The sequence below is a fragment of the Cucumis melo genome, chromosome 4 (genome assembly GCF_025177605.1).
Source record: "Cucumis melo cultivar AY chromosome 4, USDA_Cmelo_AY_1.0, whole genome shotgun sequence".
NCBI lineage: Eukaryota > Viridiplantae > Streptophyta > Magnoliopsida > Cucurbitales > Cucurbitaceae > Cucumis > Cucumis melo.
Window position 1 is genome coordinate 22157631 of NC_066860.1, and position 22889 is coordinate 22180519.

Sequence of the window (22889 nt, forward strand, 5' to 3'; positions counted from 1 at the left end):
GTATAAAGTTTCCCCTTAGTCTTCATATACTTTCTCCTTCGTTAGTTTTTTGATAGAGGAAGTAGAACAATCTTCTTCCCCATCCAGCAGAACTCATAGGTATTTTCTCTCCCCTTATGCAAGGTTTGAGTGTCGTGTTGTCACGGTCTTCCTAGGAGCAAATGACATACATCCATCTTGTAGGGATTAGGATGTGTTTCTGCCTTTAGATTTAGAGCAGCTACAAGCCTCTTTGCTATGAAATTCTCACTGCTTGTGCTATCAATAATCACGTCATACACCTTTCCATTGATCGTGCATCTGGTTTTAAACAAACAGTGGTGCTGAGGATTGGTTTCTTCTTTAGGGACAATTAGGACTCTTTGTATAACAAAGGATATCCTCTCACCATCATCAACTTCAATAAATTCGGTTTCTTCTTCCATTGTTTTGTTGCCATCACTTGCAGAATTATACTCTTCATCAGCCAAAGCTATCGTTTTTCGTTGGTGACAAATATTAGATTAGTGACCAGTTTGGCCACACTTAAAACAACCTAATGATGGCCGATTGTAATTATTCTGAGCCCTTCCTTTGATTGCATTTTCTTTCTTCTTGGTTGTCTCCGGTGCTTCAACATCTTTTCCTTTTTCTGCAATAGATGTTGAAGGTTGCTTATTTGCATTATTAGTGTAAGATTGCTTCTTAGAAAGATTTATTTCCCACATATTCTTTCTGTTAATATTCTTCAATCTTGCAGCCATCATTTATTCTACAGTTTCTGTAAGAGAAATAGCTTCAGATAAAAAATGAAATGGCTGTAATTTTACCTTTTCCTTTATATCAAATCTTAAGCCAACAATGAACCGTGCAATCTGATGCTGTTCATTCTCACTCAGATTAGTTCTAGCACTCAGTCTATGAAACTCTTCAATATATTCTGCTACTTATTTACTTCATTGGCGGCAGTTTTGATACTGGTTATACAAGGTTTCTTCATAATTTAGAGGTAGGAAGCGTGCTTTCAACAGTTTCTTCATCTTCTCCCAGGAACGAATAGGTGGCTTACCATACCTTTGTCTGTTTATTTCAAGTTGATCCAACCATGCTGAGGCTCCTCCGCGTCACTTGAGAGCCACTAGATGCACTTTCTTTCTTTCGGGAGTATACATGTAACTGAAGAAATTTTTAGTATTTTTAATCTAGTCTAAAAAAGATTCAATATCACACTTACCCTTATAGGTTGGAAGATCAAATTTCATCTTATAATCATGATGAACTTCCTTTCGTGCTTCATGTCCTCTATAAACTTGTCTCATTCGAATATCTCCATTTTCATTTCAAATATTTCCTTGTTCATCACCGCTGGAAGAATCACATTCTTACCCATTTTGTCAAGCTTCATATTCCTCAATCGAATCATTGTCGACATAATGCAGCGGGTTCTCCATTGGCCTCTTTCTTTGGTCATTTTTTTGATTGGGCAAGTTTCTAAAACTCCTTCGAGTTCATCGACCTCCTATGTTTCTATTATTCCGATCATTATTTACGTTGGCTTCGTTTCTTACTAGGGCTGGTAGTTCGTCCATCCTCCGGGACAGTGTCTCCAAAGTATCCATCACTTGATCAAACTTCTTATGTAAATCTCCCAAGGAGTGCTCAACGGCTTGCAAGGGCACCGTGGATGTCCTCCACCTCTTGTTGCTCACGGTTGTCCCCCGCGGCAGGGATTCGTCTGCTTCGGCCAGTCATCCATCCGAAGATCGAGCCTCTGATACCAAATTTAGTGTAATTCAAAATGGTAATTTTTATCAAAAGAACTCTCTGCCTTTATTTGCTGAGAGTGTATGTATTTATAGATGAATTTTTAAGTAGTTACAAGTGGTTAGGCAGCTTAATCAGTTATAGCTGAACAAATAATAACAGTCTTTCTAACAGTTTTCTTAACAATCTTTCTAACAACTTTTTTAATAGTCTTTCTAATAGCAGACTGTTTTTAATGGCTGTATTATTCTAATTACTTTATTTACATCACTATGAAACGGATCCTTCAACAAATATAGAAGTTGTCTTTGACCTTTCTTGTTTAAAAAACATCACTAATGGGATAGCACGGTGGAGTGGGAAGAGGAGCGGTTAAAACTAGGTCAAGCTCAACTTAGCCCTTAAGCAAGTCTGGTTATTCTCTTACTTTTCACTCTAACAGAGATTCCGAAAGATCTCATGAAATTTTCTGTCTCATAGGACCCACCCGTACTTATTCATTACAAAATAACTAAGCTCCTCGGTAGGGGCACCTAACCGATTGTGTCTCATTTTTAATAGAGAAGATCATAAGCTAAAGAAAGTCAAGACTCGTAACTCTTCTAGGAAGATAGGGGAATTTATCCTTCAAAGATAATTGTCTTTACTTACTGAACTTCTTAGTCCCTTTCCCTATTGTTCTCACTCAATTACATCGAGCCTAGCTTTAGTGTCAACATCCTTAGCAAGATGAGTTGACTGATCTGGCTTGGCCTTGACGGAAGCTCGCACTCTGACACTCTTGAACCTAATTTATGGTTGAGCTAAGTAACTCTCCCGTAGATCAATCTTCTCTAACCTGGTTTCCAATTTGATATACGCTATGAGTGCAAATCGTACCTAGACTAAAAAATGGAAGGATTTTACTTACAGTCCTCACCATAGATAAAGTTCAACCATTGACTCACTCGGTGATTCTTAGGCTTTCCTTTCTCTCCAATTGTTCAAGCCTGGTTATGGGACTCGTTTATGGAACTAGATTGTTATGGCGTCCCACTATGCAGGATAATCAAGAAAGACTATGTGGAAGAAGGAGCGAGAACTGTAGTCTTGTCTCCCTACGGACCTTTTGGTACGTGAGTTTTCTCTTACTTTTTCTTCAAGAAGAATTGACTCAGTAACTGAAAGGGATGAAACTGCCAAAAGAGACCTCTTTGCGCTCGAGACCTCTCACACTCTTTTGGAAAGATTGAACACTGGTCGAGACTTTGATCCTCTTTCTTTGATTTAAGGTGCCTCTTTCCTCTTTCATTAGTCTTTAGCATGCTTCCAAATAGAATAGAGTTTCCATCCTTCCTCTTAGCTACTTCTACTTTAAGTTCGAGTGAGTCCAGGTCAAGCTTCTCAAAAGCATAATCTAAAGAAATATCAAGATTTCAACATAAAGCTACTGACAAAAGAAAAGAAAGTCTTCCCTTTAAGCCCTGTATTCTGGAGGGAGTGCTTCCTCTCCTCATTCCTTTCTTGCACTCCGCTACGTGGGCAGTCTCACCACTATGTGAGTGGAGCCACTATAAATCAACTTCATAAACGTATAAAATTTTAGGCTTTCTCTATCTTATGGTGGGTAGTTGAGCTTATTCTTAGCCTAACTACAGAGCGCTACTTGACCTTGTCCCACTTCTAACCCGTGGGAACTGAGAACCTATTTTTCCTGGAAGTTGTCTTCTTCTATTCTCACTCTCAACTCCTACAACTCAAATCCTTTGACCCTCTCCTTTCAGTTGAACCTTGTTCATTGATCTGTATGAGGCTTTCTTTGAACTAGACCCTGTAGTTAGGAGTCTGAAGGTGAAGGACTGGTTTTGATCCATATGAACTTTAATGACTTGAAATTCAAACCTTGATCTTCTTCTCAACTCTAGGAGGTGAAAGTTGCTTCTATTGAGTACGTAGTGGAATGGGTTTCACAGTTAGGAAATTTTAGGTTTGATTTCTTTCTTTATGAAAGGAAAGGAAAAGTCCTCTCATTTAAGAATGCATTAGGTTCTATCTTGATTTCTTGCGTTAACCAACCTAAAAGGGTTTGTTGTAATTTTGGTTTTACATAACTTCGAATGACTCTCATATTGAGAAATTCTTTTTAGTGGCATTCGATCAGAGAGTCCATTGACAGCAGCATAAATGACTAGAATTTGTTTTTCAATGTTTAGTGGTGCATATTGTACTTGTTTTGAGACATCTGTAACCCTTGAACCTCTATTAAGTAATGCCTGAGTTGCAACATCAAGGTTTGACCCAAATTAAGCAAAGGCGGTGACTTCGGGATATTGTGCAAAATCATGTTTTAAACTACTGCAGACTTGTTTCATAGCTTTCAACTAAATGGCAGACCCAACACAACTAATGGATAAGTCGACGTTAATAGGAGGTCTAATTTCACAATAAAAGAGCACAATTTCCAAATAGATTTTTCTATCGGTAATTTGGATCACATTGGTAGGAATATAGGTCAATAGGTCTTCAGCTTGTGTTTCAATGATGGGTAAGGCAGTCAAGCTACCTACACCTATCTAGTTTGATGGTTTAATAGGTCTTTCTAAGAGACGAGAATGTAAATAGAAAACATCGCCTGGGAAAGCCTCACGGCCTAGTAGTTAGCGTAACAATAATGACATCACCTGTTTACTAACATCATCATAGATTATTAATGTGTGCATTCCATTATTGTGGAAGTATTCCCCCATGACACATGAAGAATATGGGGCCATAAATTGAGGCGCAGGATCCGAAGCGGTGGCGACTACAAGAATGGAATATTCCAAAGCATTCCCTTTTGCAAGAATTTGAACTAATTGTGCCATAGTTAATTGTTTCTATCCAATTGCTACGTAGACACAATACAATGTTTCACTCCCACTCCCAAAGGTGGCCCTTGAGTTCATTTGCTTTAGGTTTAATATGGTATCGATAGCTATAATAGTTTTTCCAGTTTGTCAGTCCCCGATGATCAGTTCTCGTTGGCCCCGACATATAGGAACTAGGCTATCCATCGCTTTTAACCCTGTTTGTAAAGGTTTGTGCATTGATTTACATTCAATGATCACAGGGGCTTTCACTTTGACACGTCTTCGCTCGTGATCGTTGAGAGCCTCTCTTCCATTAATGGCCACACCCAAGGCATTGACCACACGCTCGAGCATAGCCTTTTATGTGGGAACATCCACAATCGATTCAGTGTGCTTGACAATATCTCTTTCCTTAATAGCAGTATCACTACCAAAGACAACAATACCTACATTCTCATTATTAAGATTTAAGGCTATTCCTTTGACACCGCTGGCAAATTCCACCATTTCCCCAACTTGACTCTCCTTCAATCCATAAACTCTCATAATTCCATCTTCTACAGATAGGACTTGACCCATCTTATCCACTTTCAAAGTTGTTTTGAAGTTCGTAATTCTACCTTCTAAGAAAGTTGTTAGTTCTAATGCTCCGGGAGAGAATTCCATTCAAGAAAAGGGGCATTAAGTAAGAAATGCCACAGGCTCATAGATCTAAGCCATATAAAAAAAAGAGAAGCCACTGTGACTTCATCAACCTCTGACCTATCCTTTTAAACCTATATCTTATCGATTGAAAGGTGCGAAGCAGATCGACTAAGAAGGAGAGGCAGAGTAGGAGATTGATTCTTTGCTCCTTAAAAGGAGTGCAACTCTTCTTTCAGTCGAGCCTTATTCATTGAGGATCCTTGTTTTTCCATATTCATATGAACATCAAGACCTCTCCATTAGGAGTCTTATTCCACTTAAAGAAGTCGAGTCTTTCTCAAATTCTTTAATCCTAAGCCCTTGCGAAAGAGATCTCGCAAAATCCCGAACCCTAGCATCTTCAACCACTTCCACTTTCACATTTAAAGATGGCCCCAATGTGGGTGGGTGTGCAGAGGAAGGAGGCCTCCTCAAAATAAGGAAGAATTGAAGGATAGGCTTTCGTATTATTTTGAGGTATAGAAAGGGTTCTCTTTTTCATTCTCTCTTCCTAGGTAGGAGAAGGAGTTAGGTGCCCGTCTAAGCCCACGGAGCGGTGAGGAAAGATTTTTGAATCCTCATTCATGCTTGAGTTAGGAAGGTACTCGAATTTAGATGATTGGATGGACATGTAAAGGAGAAATACACCCCGCTATAAGCGCCCCAGTGGGACTGGCTCATCTGCAGCAAGAACGAGGACTTCCACTGCTTCGAGGGATTCCTTTCGGTGAGGTAACTCTCTGGCTTTTGCTTGAAAAGAGACTTTTCTATATTCTTTATTCTTTTCCTCTCACTTTGAATCTCATTGTCGCCCTTAGATCGATAAGTCAAGGCTTTCCTTTTCTTTGAGTAGATTAAGAGTTTATAGGACGTAGAAGGCAAAAATAGATCACACTATGTGGAAGATGGAGTGGGAACTGTACTCTTGTCTCCTTCCTTTTCTTTCTTCCAAATAAATAGTAGGTTTTGAGCTAGGCTTTCCTCCAATAACAAGATCGATCAGTCTACGCTTTTTTCCTTCGCTAGGCTTTTTGTTCCTGACTCCAATTCCTTTCGCTAACGAATGAATAATGAATAACTCAAACCTGACCGAAATTCTACTAAGAAACTTCTGCAAGAAGGGTGTAGTCCTTTCTCAGCAGCAACAAGAGATCTTCCTATCTATCTTCTTTACCGAAAGGGATCCATTCTTCGTCGTGACCTCCAGTCAAGTAATTTGCTATCAGAAATTTCTCCCCTTTCTTCTTTCTTCGAACTGCTTTCTAGTGTCAAAAAAGAAGGATTCGTCGAGAGGTAGGTCCGTCGACCCCCCTATCTCCTCATTTATGCAATTCCCCCTTCATTGATCATGGGAGCTGAATCTCATGATAAGAATTTGAACTTCTCCTTTTTTGATGTGAAAAGATGCGATAAAATAAATTGACTTTAAGGAAAGGGGCGAAGGTTTTAGAGGCAGAATACCTAAAATAGACTTCTAGCCTCTCCGAATGGATTCTAGCCTCTTTGGAAGAGTGGCTTCCCCCCTGTTTAGAAGGATAATAGAAAGATTGAAAGATCGAATGAAAGATAATAACATTCCTCAAGTTTCAACCCGTAGCTCGTGGTAAATCAATTGATGAAGAAAGAAGCAAAGGATTTTTTTGGGGTATCTTTCGGCCAGTTCATTGAATTAAAAGTTATGGCCTGAGATGTCATATTTCATTGATCCTCCTCTTGATTGAGTTCATACGAGATCTGAATATATGATTCATTTTGTTCATACATACATATATAAGCTAATAGCTTTCCTTCTAAGAGCAAAGTGGAAGGGATCAAGCTAGGGGAAGGCATTTAACATCCTCTCCTTAAAGAAAAACGAAAACATCCTCAATGAACATGAACAAGGGCTAAAACGAGGGATGACTTTAATGGTCTTGATTCCCTTGATGACTATGAGAAAATAGAGACTTTGGGTGGGGCGTAAAGTATTAGGTCGGTTACCTAAAGGACTCGATATGGTTAGTGTGGCCAAATACAATGACCTTTGACCACAAGAATAGAACAAAAACATCTAGTTCAACAACTACTATTTTTTGTGCTCAAATGAAAATAGTCAATAGCAACCACCGAAAGATCTACAGAAGGTCGAGCGGCTGTGCCTTTAAAGTCTCCCTTCCTTTCTTCTCGTTCACTCATCATACCTTCCACGCTGGGAACTTGTTGTCCCTCCTACCTCATTCAAGGCAGGTTAGGCTAAAAGAACTACTGATTGTAACATACTTATTGAATGATTGATACTGCAACTTCTGAAGGAGTAAGGGATGCTTATCCCGCGTATGCTCGATCTCAGTTTCAGATCTAGGGCACCTACTTCCTCCTCTGTGATTGGGGATTCCTTTTCTTCTATTTGGTCTTACAACCCCGTCTCCTATTCAGTCTCTTTTTACTTCCCTCCCTCGCATTCTTTCCTCTACAACGTAGATGAAAACTGATAAGTGGCTTGAGAAGTGGCTTCCTTCTCCTTTGACCCGCGCCTCGTCCTTCTCCTTCGTCATCCTATGCTAGTGGGGAGTTTTTCCTTGCTATTTTATCCTTATTATCGATGCTATTTTACTCATGAAACATAATAAATAGTCAGAATATTAGCTTTTCAAGAAGCTCCACCAATGGTGGAAATGGTACCTTCAAGAGGTGGTGTTCAGTTCTGGGGTTTCCTTTCTTCCCTCTCTGAAACTTTTAGGTTCGTAAAGATGATAGAAGTGTCCTCACCGGAAATCTTTGATAATTTATGAGATTATTGAATGAATGAGATTCAGAATAATAGCTAGCTACTTCTCCCTTAACGGCTCCCTCAGATACCTCTTGTCTCGCGTCTAACAACCTTACAACTCTTTCGAGCATCTAATAACTTGGTCATATTTGTGCTTACTTTTGATTCAATGGATAAATTGGGAATTAGTGAGTGCGCCTCTTTGTTTTCTAATTCATCTGTCTAATAGTACTGATGTATCCTCCCCTTCTCATACAAAAGAGAATACTCAATCTGATTCATGCCACGAGGTGAGCTTACTATGTCCACTAGGTCCCCTACTTCATTCCTTGGAAGGCGCAAGCATACAGTTTTTCTATGAGCTCCTTATTCTTTATTCTTCCCCTTCAATGCTCATACTCTGTTGAAATATGAATACCCCCTACCAAATCCCTATACATGCTACCCTTGATTCCTCCTTCCTCTATGGGGTTAATGGGCTTCCTTCTTCACTATATTCCCGAATTCCAATCAAAGACTTTGATTTACGCCTTTGGATGCCGCTTCCACTTTCAAGAAAAAGAGAAGTTTGCCACTGGGGCATCAACCCTTAGTACGCTTTCTTAGGAGTCCAAGATGATTCGTAGCTCTGCTTTTTCTCTTTCTTCTTCAAAATAGGCAAGAAGCAGAGATGGGGATATGGATGATCCAACTAAAAAGATCTTCCCTAGCCTTCTTTCTCTTCGAAAAGACTAACTGAAAGGACTGCCCCCGTCCGAACATAGAAGGAGGACATCCATTGACTTTTTCTTTCGATACGGAAGACTGAAACTTGTTGTGGTATATCTGTATCCTAGGCTTTCTTCTTGTTGTGGAGCGGTTTAAAGTTTAAGTCAGGTAAGCTTTCTTTTACTAAACATACTACGTCTTCTATGCCATAACAATCAGTGTAATAAATCAGTCCGACTATGGATGGTCGTACGCTCTTCCTTGTCAACTTCTACAGAGCCTTGTTCATTTCTTTCTTTATTTCATGTGGGAAGAGAGTGCACGCTGGTCTTTAGCCTTCTCCCCTCAAAAGATATTATGTTCTTATTGATCACAAGATTTTGACACCAACATAAATCAATTTGATTGCAATCCTATATTGATTGATAGGGCCCTGTAGAGAGGTTCTAAAGGATATTGTAAGGAGAGCTAAGGCTCTCGTTTTTTCTTCTCGCTTTCTCTTGTAGGTCTAACCCTCAGACCACCTATCCAAATTTCCCTTTTAATCGAGATAGCGGATCCAGAAACAAAGGTTTTCCTCTTGAGGCCTTCCTTTCACAAAGAAGATTATAGATGAGAAGACCGCTACGTGAGAGAATGAAGATGTCTTTTATACTTCAGATCTCAATCTCCCTCTCATTCTCTCCCACTCTTTGATATTGATAATAATCTTTGTCAACTCCTTCTCAAATTCTTTGACCCTTGTTCATTGAGGCGACGATCACACTTGCGAAAGTGCATTATTGAAGTTGATATGAGAAAGATCTAATTTAGCCATAATAAGATTTCATAACCGCTAAGTAGTTGATAAGAATTTCATCTTTTCTTTCTTTGCTCGATCTGGAAATGAATAAATAAGTAGAAAGCTAATCAGTCAATGAAAATAATCTTTTTTCTCTTTCTCTTTTTTATAAAGATCCCACGGAGCGTAGACCTACGACAAGGCTCCGCAAGGACTTGACAGACGAAGTGGGTTCTCTGACTTAGTGCTCTAACTTGAGTGCCTTCTATCTCTTGCCTATTGATCTCCTTATGATTTATCCCCTAGTACACTAGTCCTCCGAGTGACTTTCTACATCCCGATCTCGTGGTGGGTCTTGGCTCCTAGGCTGAAATTCTTTATCATTATCTTGGAGAATCTTTATTTGATTCTAAACTCACAGAAGGAATCAGTCTTTCGCTTCCCTTGCGAAGATGGGCACAACTTCCCCCTCTCCTTATCGATCTCCCCACTTCGCCCTTAAATAATGAAATACCATACCACCTTAATGAACAAGAACCCGTGAACCGCTCTCTCCTTTTTAGATTAAGAGAAAACTCAAACTCAGACTCTTCAAGGACAATATCAACAGCAAGGACGAGAACTGCAACTTAATCAACTTACCACGTAGTAAGCCGATGAAAGGACCTAACCCTTCTGCCTTCCTTTAATGGGATACCCACTGCTTTGTGGGCCTTTCCACTTGATTCACGAAAGAAGGACCTATTTCTTGATGGAAAGAAGCACCTAGAATCAAGCACTTTTGAAACTGATTCAACAAGGGCATCAACACCAAGAACGGGGATGCCACGCAACTGATCTGATACTTCTTTCTTTCACTTCCCTGCCAATCGAAGTGATCCTCATTCATTCTCTAAGGCGGTTCTTGAGTCGTATTCTATGCCTTTGTCTCTTGATTGGAAACTTTCCATGGGTCAAACTACCTCTTAAAATAAGGCTCCAGATGAGTTGAACTCTTGTTGGATAGGCGAACCTTTCAAACCTACTAGTCAGATTCAAGCCTACCATAGGAGAAAAGGCATCAAAATTCAATTCCTTCCTGTTTTCCGGACTGACAACTTTTCTTGACCTCTTGTTGTGGGACCTCTCAATTCCACTACCTCAATGAACTAGGGGTTAAGGACCTCTTGATTCCACTTTCTTCCTTGAACCTCTTTATGATGAGTAAGCAAGCTACCGATATTCAGAAAGATCAAATACAAATTCATAGTACATCATCCTACTCAAGTGAAAGAGAAAATAGATGAATTATGAGAAGAATGCAAGAAAAACTCCTAGGGAAAGGATTAAATGACTCTGCCTTAACTAAATAAGGAAAGAAAGACTTTACCCAAAGTAGATCGTTGCTTTATTTAAGAGCATATGAGACTCACAACTTTCTTCCTTTTATCTCTTTCTTTTGAGTTATTGCTTAACTTGAGGCTAGCCCTCAAACAAAAAAAGAGAATAGTACGAACTGAATAGTTCTGAAAGACCTCCATCCTCATAAGACCTCTCCTTCATACGGGATCTTCCCTCTTTCTTGCTTTTTCTCTAAATCTGGATAGGAAAGCATATGAGATCTTATTAAGGTGGAGCGACTCCTTCGACTGATTCTGCTCCAGAGAATGCTATAGAGACAAATGCTCTCCTCTTACTCGACTCGAGAATAGTTCTCTTACTTTCTTCAACTCTGTTGGCTGCTTTTGAGAAGGCTCGACCCACGTAGCAGGAAAGAAGGAGAGCTTTAGAAATGACTGAGATCTTATTATATCAGAAGCATAAGAAAGTCTTCCAAAAAACCTACGAGAAGGATAGGATTTCCATTTATGGAACTTGAATGTTCTTGGATAGGTTTAAATTTTTTTGAAGATTTATTTGGAAGAAGACGATAAAGTTGGAAACCTACTATTTTAAATCTCAAAAGGTAGAAGGAGATTCTTCTTTTTCTTTAGAAATAAGAAGCTTATTCTTTTCTAAGATCTAGCTGATTATTGCGGACTCCATATCTACTATATCAGAGAAGGTTTTGATTCCTTACCTTTGCTGACAAAGTTGCCTCAATTGAATCAAGCCTTGACTCATTTTAGCAGGAAAATGAGATTTTTTTTCCATTTTGCCTTTACTATAATATTGAGATCGAAAAGAAAGAAAGGGATGCTTGCTTCTAAGGAGAGTTTTGAAGAGAAAGCCTAGGCCGAATCTTATGAATCAGAGGAATGAATAGAAAGCTCACCTGAATTGAGTGGGGTCCCCCAAGAACCCTTGCTGTAGCTAGTTTAATCTCTCTTAAAGAAGAAAGAGGAACTGAAACTACTCGAGATCTTGAAGAAAGAGGAAGAAATGTTTCAACGACTGATAGTAATAGTTGGATACTTCTTAAGAATAGTAGGATAGAAGTTGCTTGATCGAGTTGTACAGGGATAGGAGCTGGATACTGAGTTGGAGTTGCGAATCAAAATCAAGTTGGGGCAAAGAAGAGAGAAAGACTTCAAATGGTCTCGACTCTTATATTTTAGAAGGAAGGCACTTGTCAGAATGAAAATCTTTCTCCCTATAAAAGAACCAGTCCGGGGTGGGCTTCCTTCCTCCCCTCTTTGAATCAAGACTAACCTCTCGTCAAATAGCATGTTTTGATCGGGAATGAGATCACCCTTTAAATAACTCTATTTCAGAGAAGAAAGTGGGAGAAAATCAATTCAGTAAGAAGCAAGGGACAATGAAATTGACAAGATCGCACGTCCGTCTTATCTAGTTACTTTATCCTGTCCACTTTCTTCTTCTTTCACAATTTGTGAGGGATGCAATTGACTAGGTTTTGCCCTAGTTGAAAACCTCTCATCTTATTCCTTTTGAGTCTTTATCAAGACATAGAAGGCTCCTACGAACTCCCATAAATCAGAGATTGGGAGTCTTATGACTTGAAGTAGGTTAAAATAAAGCTCCAGATGAGTTGTCTTTCTTCTTTGTCTCTTCCTAGTAGGTTTCTTCCTTTATCTTTTTCTTCTTCTCTTTTATGCAAGAGTCAGCTCTAACTTTTTTATTGAAATTGGTGGGTAGAACAAACTGGTTTTAGCATAAGTTAAGCTAAGTCGCTTCTTTAGTTCAAATGGTACTTTGAGAAGGAAGAAAGAAAAAAGCCTAACCTCCTAAACTAATAAGGAATAAGATGAGACTTGTCTGGAGTTTCATATGAATGTGTCCTTATCAATGAGACCACTAAAACAAGGACTTTGAATGGATCGATAAACAAGACTCCGTAGGCGCGAAGCGAAGTGACTGTGAAGGAGCCCTTAAGATTAGAAATAACTTAACTAAAAATAATAGGGTGTAAAGCAGCTCGACTAAGAAGGAGGATCAAATGAGAAGAATTTGAAAGCGAAGTCCTTATCCTTATTTTGGAGCCCCTTAGATTAATAGAACGAGTTGAGAATTTGAGTTGAATGCATTAGGAAATAAGATCTCATCTTACCTATCGATTTTTTACTAAGAATAAAAGAAGCAATTGAAGAAAGGACTGGCGACTTTATTTACCCTCCGTGGGCTTCCTAGTTAGTGTTAGGGCTCGGTCTAACCATTGAAAGAGCATCTTCTAGGATCTCTGCCTTCGTCGATCAACTTAGGAGATGAATTAGCGAATGAGTAGAACGTGCTTTCATCCATTTCAGGTGATGGTTTGCACGTCGTAGTTCTTTGGGAGTGAATCCTTTCATACACCTTTCCTTACGCTTAAAATTAATAAGGAGAGATCTTGCAAGTTCGAGAATCTTCTAACCTTCTACATGCCATTTCTGAAAAGAAAAATCACGTAAATCTTCCTACTTCTTTCATAGGCAAAACAAGGTTGCTGAAGGTTATGAGAGGAGGCAAGATGGGAGAAGATGGGTTCACTGGCCTCGACGGTTGAGCTTCTTCTCCCACACTAAGGAGTTTGTTCTAGATCTGAGTAGCTATCTTCAACACATAAGATACTAGGGTTCCAGAGGACAAAAGTTTGAGTTTCATGAATGAGTCCGACTGTTAAGTGGGAATATGTAGGATGAAAGTACAGACAGAAGTTTTGGAATGAATGAGTCTGACCTATCCACAAATTCATATGGATAATAGAAGTCCTTTGGACCCATATAACAATGTATCACAGATGGAACTCAAACTTATGGTCCTTTTTGTTAAGGAGCACAATCAATGAATAAGGCTCTGTGAGGAGTTGAATGACTCTCATTCCTATTTATGTGTGACCCTTATGGTTCTAGCCCTCTTTTCAGTTACTCGTGAAAGAAGTCCTTTGACCCCTGATTTATGAAGTGAGACAGCGACTACTTCAATTTCAGAACCTCACTCGCTGACTCTTTCAGTTCCCCCATGTTTACTCATTATCTCCCACTCTCAAGCATATGCCTTACCGATTTCAACTACTAAATGATCTTACCCAACCTTCTTGGTAAAATGTCTAACCACAACCATGCCATTCTCAACTCGAGCGAGTTTCGAAACCTCGAGCTGCTTTCTTAATTGACAAGCAGTTACTATGGTCACTGTCTACAGTTTGACAGGTGAATATAGAATTTCATGACTTCTAACGGTGCGGTCCCAGTTGAATAAGAAAAAAGAAGATAACATGTGTCAGAAGCAGAACCCGTAGGGCTCCTTTAGAGAGTTGACTTGGGTGAAGCAGAAAGGAAAGACTGTAGGTTGAGGTAGTGGTAGTTGCATCAGTTGGTCTGGTTGTTGATGCTAAGACAGTAGTTACTCTGGAAAAAGGAATGAGCGTCATCTCTTAACCAAGGAAAATATAAAGGAAAGTATAACAACTAAATGGTCGAAAGATGTCCCTCAACTAACTGGTCGAAAGATGTCCCTTTTCTAACTCTAGGCTTTCTCTTTCTTCTCTGTTTTTGACTTATTCCACTGAACAGGAAAACTCTTTCAAAGTGGAGTCTACATCGACAGTAGTTTATTCAGCTAAAAGGCGAGATAAAATTGAGGAGGAGCGGGAGAATGTGAAAAAGATGACTTTGAGTACGTGTATCCAACAAGAGCATTCTCATTTTTAGTTCGTGAAGTGCGCAAATTGAGTTCTCATTTTGATTCCCGATCCAAATGTACACAAGCCACCTTTAACTTAACCCTTCGGTTGAGTAGGGTTAACTTGTGAATCGTAAACAAGAAAAGGATAGAATATTAGCTTTTCAAGTAAGAGCTTCCACAGCAAGAACAGAAGCAAGGGCCACTTCTAAAACAAGAAGATGAGGGCTAGCAACTTCCCTTTCAGTTGCGCAACTTCCATTGCACCTCCTTCCTTCTCGCAACTTTTCTGCTTCCTCTCTACCCTCTTTTGAACCCTAGGCTTTCTCTTTCTTAGTAGGTTATTGCTACAGGTTTCGACGAAAGGTGGTAATCTCCATTTTTCGTGGTTTGTTCTTGATTATTCCCGTCTACTAATGAAAAGAAAAGATTGGCGCCAATGAACACAAACTACCCCAGTATATGTGAACCAGTAAGTAGGCCATGTCTTCCCTCTATTACGTGGTCGCATAATCTGCCTAAGAAGAGTTAAAAAGTTGGTTTATGTACGAGGATAGCATTAGACCAATTAAGGAATAAAAGGAAGAAAGTCAAGTAGCTAGACTAGAGGTTTAGTCTCGACTAGGGGTAAAAAAATTGACCCGACCCGAACCAATTCGGTTTGGTTTGGGTTGGACCGGTTAGTATCAACAGTGTTGCCGAACCGAATCGAACCGATTTGATTCAGTTCGGGTCGGGTCGGGTTTAAAATTAACCAATTAGGTTAAAATTATTTCTTTGTCTGCAACTTCATTTTCCACTTGTCTGCGACTTCATTTCCTCTTGTCTTCGACTCTTCTTCACCTCTTCATTTGCAGACTCGGCGGCGGCATCATCTCTTCGTCTGCAGACTCAGCGTCGGCATGATCTCTTCGTCTTCATCACTTCACCACTCCAACTTCTTCATCACTTCACCACTCCATCGTCTTCATCACTTCATCATTCCATTGTCTTCATCACTTGAGTTTTTGTGAGGTGGGTGTGTTTACCTATTGTTTTTGCCTTCCATTTCGACCTTTTCTGTGTTTACCAAACCATGCCGGCCTCCGATTACAGCTTCCTCAAGCTTGCTCAAAACCTTTAAGATCTTCAGATTCTCAGGTATTGTTGGGTTTGTTTTATGTTTATTTGGTGTTATTGCCTATTGGATGTTCATATAGGAACTTGGATGTTGGGTTTTTTTTTTAAATTTTTTTATTGGCTATATAATCGGTAGACTGTGTTGTTTTCTCAATTTGTCATCTGGGTTCTCATAAATTTCTCAATTTCTCTAACAAAACCAGAGTGTTTTAACAGATATAGAGAGGGGTTTAGACTCTTGTGAGAAGGTCTAGAAATACTAAACTTTAATGTTCTTCCATGTGGGGTTTTTGTGCCCGAAACTTCAATACTACTTGTTTTGTCATCACTGTGATGCTACCTAAGTTAACATAAACCACATAATTGGGTTCCTTTGAATTCAACCATTCAATGCATTCAGATTCCTCCACCCAAAGATTTGAACCTACTGCTCTTCTTTTTTTTCATCCTCAATTTGTTTGACCATCATGTGAAGTGGACCAACTGTATAATGATGAGGATTGGAGAAAGGGAGAGTTCTAGCCACTAATACATCCTTTTCAAGTTCATCATATGTGTTTAATATCACTGTAGTTGCTTGGTTACGTATGTTTATGAATTGAATATCAAGATTTAGCATGAAATCATTTGGATCTGTTGTTCTAAACAAAGTAGGAAGATCCTTCAATCGTATATTCTCCTTTCCTTTAGTCCATTCTATTGTTTTTTTCTAGATATCCATTGGTTAAATAGCTTGCATCTGTAAAAAAAATAATATAAAGTAAAAAAAGGTAACAAAATTATTAGAACATTTTGTGCGTTAGAAATTTCATTAGAGATTTTAATACTATTTTCCCTCATAAAGGATTAAGTCATTACAACTCCTTAACTAAGCTGAAAGAATATTTACTAATGGAAACAATTTGTAGAAGTGTCAAATTATAGGTATATATTCATTTCTGACTTTCTGTTCAACATTTTTTATTGATGATATGATTGTAGAATTATTCAAAGCGAAATCTCTCATATCCTAAGTTGAGTCTGCAAGTATCATAAACTAGATTAATTTTTACATATAAATTTTTTTGTTAAAACGACTGATTAATGGTTACTAATTTGAAAGTACAAAAAATAAATTGTTACCAAACGAAAACCATACCTTTGAGTGGAATCAATTCTGGCTTCATGAGCTTAGGATATTGTAAATAACCCAAGTAGCTGCAAGCACTGGCTGTAAAGAACAATGCATAAGGAATCTCAAACGTACCTTGGCCAATAATAATTGTACTATGTTTATTACTTTGATTATATAAAATGAAAGCAAGTTATATGTTATGTGGATAATTTGGGTTTATGTATGGATTAAACTTAAGAGGTTTATTAATTTGACTTATCCTCACTCTATTTGCATTCACATAAATCAATCTTTTTAAGTGTATTTTGTTTTTAGTTTTTAGTGAAGTGTATTTTAGTATATGTTTTTAGTGAAGTGTATTTTGGTATATGTTTTTAGTGAAGTGTATTTTGGTTTATGTCAAATCTAAAGACTTTATCTATAGAGATTTCTTAACTATATCCATATACACACACATTTTATTAATTAATTAAGTTTACCCGACGGTGTCCAATAGTATGAAACATTCCATCCTTCCTTCTCCTTGTCATTATGAATTATGGAGTCAATTAGATCTTGACTGGTTTGTGTTATTGCTTATAATTCAAGTGTTTGTATGAGAACTCGTAGTTATTGTTTATGAGAAATCATTAGATTTGACTTGTTCTTTGAATAAGCCAAAATTTCTTTTTTCAACTGTGGCAGTATAGTTAAATGAATCAAATAAGTCAAATTTGAGTCTTTTTTTTTCTATGTGTTTTGTTTGATGATTATTAGGATGACTTCATTCTCAGTAGACGATACTTCAAATCAGAGTTGTTCTAGTCTAGTGTTAGGAAAAAGGAAACCGGTTAAACCACCATCATCGGTATGAGAACATTTTATAAAAGTAGAAGGATGTGATCCTAAATATCCTAGGGCTGCTTGTAAACATTGTGGGGCTTCATATGCTTGTGATTCCAAAAGAAATGGTACCACTAATTTAAAAAGACATCTAGAGAAATATAAGATGTATGTAAATCCATTGGAAGATAATGTTGAAGGAGAGGGAGATTCTGAAAGTAGTTTGATGGTTGCATCATTCACTCAAGAAAATTGTAGAAAAATGCTTGCTAGGATGGTTATCTTGGATGAATTGCCATTTAAGTTCGTTGAAAGTGAAGGGTTTCACCAATTTTGTCGGGCATTAAATCCAAAGTTTGTGATTCCATCAAGAGTAACCGTTGCAAAAGATTGTTTTCAAATGTATATGAGGGAGAAAGAAAGTTAAAAAATGCAGAAAGTTAAAAAATGCATTAACTTGAAGTGGCCAAAGAGTTTGTTTAACAAGGGATACATGGACTTCTGTGTAAAATATTAATTATATGGTTATAACGGCTCATTTCATTGATGATGATTGGAACTTGCACAAAAGAATTTTGAACTTTTGTCAAGTAGCTAATCATAAAAGAGATACCATAAGTAGAGCCATTGAAAAGTCCTTAGAAGGTTGGGGTATCGATAGGTTCTTTACTGTAACGGTTGATAATGCGAGTTCAAATGATGTAGCCATTACCTACTTGGTTAAAAAGTTTAAAGGCGAAAATGGGTTGGTGTTGGATGATGAATTTATTCACATTAGATGTTGTGTCCATATTTTTAATTTAATTTTTAGTGATGCCTTAAAAAATTTGCATGTGTCTATCATTCGAATCAGAAATGCTGTGAAGTATGTTAGGTCATCTCCTGCTAGATTGTAAATATTTAAAGATCTTGCTAAAGAAGATAAGATGTCAACAAAAAATTGTCTTACAATGGATGTTCCGGCACGATGGAATTCTACTTTTACTATGTTGGATGGAGAAATTAAGTGTCAAAAGACTTTTGAAAAAATGGAGGAGCATGACCTGTAAACCCGATATTTTCTTGGTTTAATTCCTTTAAATGTGGAAAAAAAAGAAAAGAAATGGAAATTAAGTGTAAATATATATATATATATTAAATGGTTTTATTAAATAAATTAAAGAAAAGAAAGAAAAGAAAGGATAAAAAGAAAATAAAAAAAGAGAAGAAAATTTCATTTTTTTTCTTTTCTTTTTCTTCTTTCCCTTCACCGCCAAGCATTTGAAGAAATATTCTCATCCAACTTCCATTCTTTTCCTTCTTCAATTTGTAGAGAACATTTAAGAGAGAGTTTGGAAGAAGAAGAGGAATTTTACTAGAATTTTGAGGTTGAAGAAGAGGAGGAGAACTCAAGCAAAGTGTATCCATGACTGAATTTTGGTTCATTCTGCACATCACTGGTTTTTAATTCGGTTTGAACTCTTTAAAAGGAATTAAGAGGTTAGGTTTACATTTACTAAAAGTTAACTCATTTTCAAACAAACATTATGAAGAACGTTGGAGAAAATTCGGATATTCATTGGGTGCTTTTTTATGAAGAAAACAGGACAGTTGGTTTTCACTCGAAATCAAGAGGTCTCTGGTTTTTCTTGTACTTCAAAGTGTACCGGTGGAGTTAGGATCTCTATTTGGTATGGTTGGAAAGCGTATTCAATTTACTACAACTTTCATGAAGAAATCGTGAACCAAAAATGACTAAATATTAGTTAAATTGTAGGGACAAATTAAAGAGGTCGTGTGCACGCGATTCTGGAAGTGGTTCTGTTTCGAGAGTTATCTGAGTTTATTCATAGGGAATCAGATTTACATGTCTTCAGGTAAGTTTTAGAGGATCTCACAATGAAGATTTTGATATAAAGAACACTCATTGTGGTTAAGTATTGAGAAATTTATAGTCATTTGAAGTTTATGTTAGAAATCTGGAAATTTCAGAGAGTTGTTGAAATAGGATTTTATTTCTTAAGCTTTGGTTTCGTGAGCGTCATCTTTTGTGCGACATGTTATGTATATCTTTAGAAAACCAGAATGTTTAGAGTTCTAATACTCGGTTGGGTTGTTGGCAGGCCGAGAAAAATTAAACCGAGCTTATAGACCAAGGATTTAGCCCAAGACAGTGAGTGACAACCAACTTTGAAATATTTTCCACAACTGTTATTATGATTGAATGCGATAAATGTTTACTTACGAAGCTATAAAAGGTATTTAAATTTCATGACTATTTTCAAGTATACATTTGGAGACTAGATTTCTTAAAGAAATTTATGCTAGCACGTAGATGTTAAATGTTTGGGAAGTATTTAAATCACGATGCTTTAAGCAAAGCATGAATTAGTAAGAAGTTTTGTTTTAAGAACTGAAGTTTTCCACGAAAGAGCTGAGTAAAGTTCGAGCTTTGTGTAAAATTTATAAGTAGGCATGTTTTAATATTTTTAGATGATTTATGAAATTTTCATTAACTACATGACTGAGATCTTGAGCCTGAGGCTAGAGATTACCGTGTGCACACTGGTTAGATTCCGTTGTTGACGTTGAGTATACTCCGTAACAACGATGCTATCGTGAGTGCTGGATAGGCCCCACTACGACAAAGACCATGAGAGTGTTGGACGGATCCCACTACATCGTAGAGCTTGTAAACGTTGTTGTACTGGGTGTATCTTACACAACGTAAATTTTTCATGTTAGTTAAAATTCTTCGATATACTAGATTTCAATGATGAACATGTTGAGTATTTAAGGAAGCTATTCTTACTACAACACGTTTACATTTACGACTTGTATAAACAGATTTATGTGTGTAAAGTTTTCACGTGCTCTTATCTTTAAATTCATAGTTTTAAACTGAGTCACTCACTGAGCTTCATAGCTCACTTTTTCCAAAATGTTTTACCCATTTTCCAGGTAGAGATCGAGTTCCCGGTGCCTGATCGACTGCCTTAGTCTGCTGAAGCTCCATTATCGATTGCCAGTACGTGTTTTGAGTTGGGCATAGAGTCTGTTGTGTTATGATGTATATACACCCTTGTATGTTATAGATACTCTATAGTTTGTATAAGCTTTAGGAGCTGTAGTTGTGTAAATTTTTGTTGGTTATATTTTGATTAAGGTGTCTTTAGATTTACTCGTGTAATCGATAAATTTTGAGGTATACATCATGTATGTGTTTGACTAGCCTAGGATCTGCTGTGTTTTGTTGCATGTATAATAGTTTATATACTAGATTGGCAAGTTCATCACATGAAAGTTTTAAGCAGAGTCGACAGATACAGGTACAGAAAAGCGTTGTTCGTCGGCTTCACGCCATCTTTCGGTCTAAGGTAGCAGGTAGTCCAGGAGGGGGTGTGACAACTTGGTATCAGGGCAGTTTTCTTCATGGGAATTAAGGTAGAGCGGTTAGCTTTAAGAAGAAACTGGAAAGTAAATAATTGAAAGTCAAGTTAGCTTAAAGGGAACTAGTGGAGTATGGTCTAGGTAAGGGTAGAAGTGAGTCCAATTATTATTAATATGTAAGTAGACATTTAGTATCATGCATTTGAGTTAAGTATTTATAGTATGTCTAATGTGTTGACATATTATAGGAGTCATGCCACCACGTACTGGTAGACGATGCCGGTAGAATCAGGACGGGATGCAAGGTCCTACCCAATGTCCATCTGTAGGGGAATCTAGTATCCTAAGAGTTCGAGGTGGGGCAGGAAATGAGCAGTTTGCGAGAACTGCAGAGGAGATAGGAAGGCCAGATAGAGCAGAGCCTAGTGATCCAGAAAAGGCATATAGAATTGAACGGCTGAAGAAGTTAGGGCTTACAGTGTTTGAGGGTTCCACAGATCCAGCTGATGTAGAGAACTGGTTGAATATGCTTGAAAAGTGTTTTGATGTGATGAATTGTCCTGAGAAGCGAAAGGTTAGATTGGCCACAGTTTTGTTGCAAAAAGAGACTGAAGGATGGTGGAAATCTATATTAGCAAGGCGCAGTGATGCACGTGCTTTAGACTGGCAGACTTTTGGAGGCATATTCGAAGATAAGTATTATCCCAGCACATGCTGCGAAGCCAAGAGGGATGAATTTCTGGGGTTGAAACAAGGATCACTTTCAGTGGCTGAGTATGAGAGGAAGTATACCGAGCTTTCACGATATGCTCACGTTATTGTAGCTTCTGAGAGTGACAGGTGCCGAAAGTTTGAAAGAGGGTTGAGTTTTGAAATACGTACTCCAGTTACAGCCATTGCTGAGTGGACGAATTTCTCTCAGTTAGTAGAGACTGCCCTTAGTGTGGAGCAGAGTATAACAGAAGAGAAATCAGCAGTAGAGCTTAGTCGTGAGACTTCAACAACTAGTGGATTTAGAGGCCGTGAGTAGCGGAGGTTCACGCCTGGGATAAATATTTCAAGTCGTCAAGATTTTAAGAATCGCTCTTGAGGCCAAGCATCAAGGAACGTGAGTTATGGCAGTGTTTTCAGAGACAGAGCCAGAGAATACCTAGTCAACCCACTAGATCAACAGTAAAGATCACAACCAGGTCAGGAGTCCGTTTCTAGTACAGTCAGGCGAACACCATGCACTAGTTGTGGTAAGAACCATCGGGGTCAGTGTTTGGTGGGTGCCGGTGTATGTTACCAGTGTGGACAACCAGGACATTTCAAGAAAGATTGTCCGCAGTTGGACATGACAATTCAAAGAGATCAGGGAGTTGGGTCCCAGACAGTTGAGCAATCGAGAGTTTTAGTGGTTCCAACAGAGGCCACCAGTGGTGCAAGGCAGAAGGGAGTTGTTGGAAGACCTAGGCAACAGGGAAAAGAATATGCTATGACTCAACAAGAAGTAGAGGATGCACCAGACATTATTACTGGTACAATTCTTATTTGTAATGTACCTGCAGATGTTTTATTTGATCCAGGTGCGACGCATTCCTTTGTTTCTAGTATATTTTTGACTAAGCTGAATAGGATGCTAGAGCCTTTATCTGAGGGTTAGCTATATACACTCCAGTTGGTGACGTTTTACTTGTTAATGAGGTGTTGCGTAATTATGAAATTTTAGTAGAAGGTATCAGTCTGCTAGTGGACTTGCTACCACTAGAGTTACAGAGGTTAGATGTAATTTTGGGAATGGATTTCTTATTTGCTCACTATGTATCTATGGATTGCCATAGGAATGAAGTGGTTTTTAGAAAACCAGGCTTTGCTGAAGTGGTTTTTAGAGGTATGAGGAAGGTCGTTTCTAGAAGTTTAATCTCAATTTTGAAAGCTGAGAAATTG

General features: G+C 38.2%; 1 pseudogene; it reads right to left on the minus strand.

The window, feature by feature from the left end:
• Window positions 1-1638: 1638 nt before the first annotated feature.
• On the minus strand, window positions 1639-5237 carry LOC127148965 (ATP synthase subunit alpha, mitochondrial-like; annotated as a pseudogene).
• Between the last annotated feature and the right edge of the window lie 17652 nt (window positions 5238-22889).